Genomic DNA, 1,892 nt, shown 5'->3' with positions numbered 1-1,892 from the left:
ATTAAATTTTGGTTTGTCAATGTTAAAAAACAAATTATTTAGTTTGATTTAAGATTTTATTTTTATTCTCAAAAAGATTGGAGAGAAGCCTCTTGAGTTCACTATAATTTTCACATCGTAAAAGGCTAGGAAGGTCAGTGTTGCAACAAAATTATGAAACTGAGATCTAATGTGGTTGTACAAGGGGCACTCTAAGAGGAAGTGATTTTCATCTTCGATGTTCATATTCTCACAGAGATGACGAATTCTTTCCATCCATTATGTTTTAGGAACTGCATAACTACCGGTTTCACTATGGAGCTCATGAGAGTTCATTCTAATCTTTGCTATATTAATTTTTTTCTTTGAACTAGTTAAAACAAAGAAATTAATAAATAAAATACCAAAATAGAAAATATATGTAATTTATTTTTAATCAAATCCCAAATAAAACGAAAACAAACGCTGGTTGTGTCGCCAGCGGGAAAAATTAATTAAAAATCCTATAAAAATACATTATTTAAAAAATAAAATAAAATAAATAATTATTTAAAAAAATCTAATAAATTACAAAATCCAATAAATAAAATGTAAAATAATTATTTAAAAAAAAATCAAATAGATTATGACACAAGTGGGCTGTGCAGAGCCCCAAGAGTTAGCTCAATGGGTCAAATCAGTTCTCACCAATCGGGGGGTCATAGGGTCAATTCTCGAGGTCGAGGTCAGGTCAGTGAATAGGCCGAGGGGTGTTGATCCCCTTCGGGTGGGGTCCATTCAGTGTTGAACAACCCTGCCTATGGGTGTTGATCCCCTTCGGGTGGGGTCCACTCAGTTTTGAACAAAGGGATGTTGATCCCCTTCGGGTGGGGTCCACTCAATTTTGAACAAAGGGGTGTTGATCCCCTTCAGGCGGGGTCCACTCAATGTTGAACAACCCTGAGTATAGCGGACCCACTGAACATAGGTATCTGTGAACCAGAAGTGAAAAAAAAAAAGTGCCACTAACGATAGATATCCGTGAACCAGAAGTGAAAAAAAGAAATAAGCTGTGCAGCCAATACAAGAAATTAATTAAAAATGCTATAAAAATAATTATTTTAAAAAATCAAATAAATGAGAAAATCCAATAAATAAAGTATAAAATAATTATTAAAAAAAATCTAATAGATGACAACACAAGCGAGATGTGCAGCCGGACGGGAGAAATTAATTAGAAATCCTGTAAAAAAAATTATTTTATAAAATCAAATAGATTACAAAATCCAATAAATAAAACGTGAAAAACCAAAAAAGGGCTGCGGTATACGTTAAATAGTTTACACCTTTCGCTGGAGATGCGGGGTATCGATCCCCGTACAAAATCAAATAGATTAGAAAATCCAATAAATAAAACGTGAAAAACCAAAAAATGGCTGCGGTACGTTAAATATTTTACACCTTCCACTGGAGATGCGGGGTATCGATCCCCGTACCTCTCGCATGCTAAGCGAGCGCTCTACCATCTGAGCTACATCCCCGAGTTTGAATAGGCTCTTTAACATTTCGCATTTAACAGAATTCCAGAAAAAAATCTTTTTTTTGAGAACCATCTTATTTAATCCCTAATCGCTTCAAAAGCTGAGGGCTCATACTTCATTCCGTGCCTTGTTCCCGGTGCCACCATTATCGCCATACTTTTATTTTTTCAAGAGGCCAAAATTTGAGAGCAAGCATATCATATCATAATACCGCTACCTTGCTACCTTGCCTAAGATGGTGCAACTATCTGAATCGTATGTCTCCAGCCTCTCAGAGTGGCAACGGGAACCCTGTAATATCTTTGTAACTCTCCATATTAAGATTTAGAAAAACAAAAAACAATCCGCATATTGCCCAGAAGAGAGCAACCTTCTACTAGTGCTAAATAGCTC

General features: G+C 35.5%; 1 non-coding gene across 1 annotated transcript; it reads right to left on the bottom strand.

Moving 5' to 3' along the window:
* Positions 1-1,426: 1,426 nt before the first annotated feature.
* On the bottom strand, positions 1,427-1,499 carry TRNAA-AGC (transfer RNA alanine (anticodon AGC)). Its single transcript has one exon. It is a non-coding gene; the product is annotated as a tRNA-Ala (tRNA).
* Positions 1,500-1,892: the final 393 nt, after the last annotated feature.

The sequence above is a fragment of the Pinus tabuliformis genome, chromosome 5_1 (genome assembly GCF_031772625.1).
Source record: "Pinus tabuliformis cultivar Carrire ecotype Pingquan chromosome 5_1, CPIR1, whole genome shotgun sequence".
Lineage (NCBI taxonomy): Eukaryota > Viridiplantae > Streptophyta > Pinopsida > Pinales > Pinaceae > Pinus > Pinus tabuliformis.
This window is presented reverse-complemented; position numbering and strand designations above follow the sequence as displayed.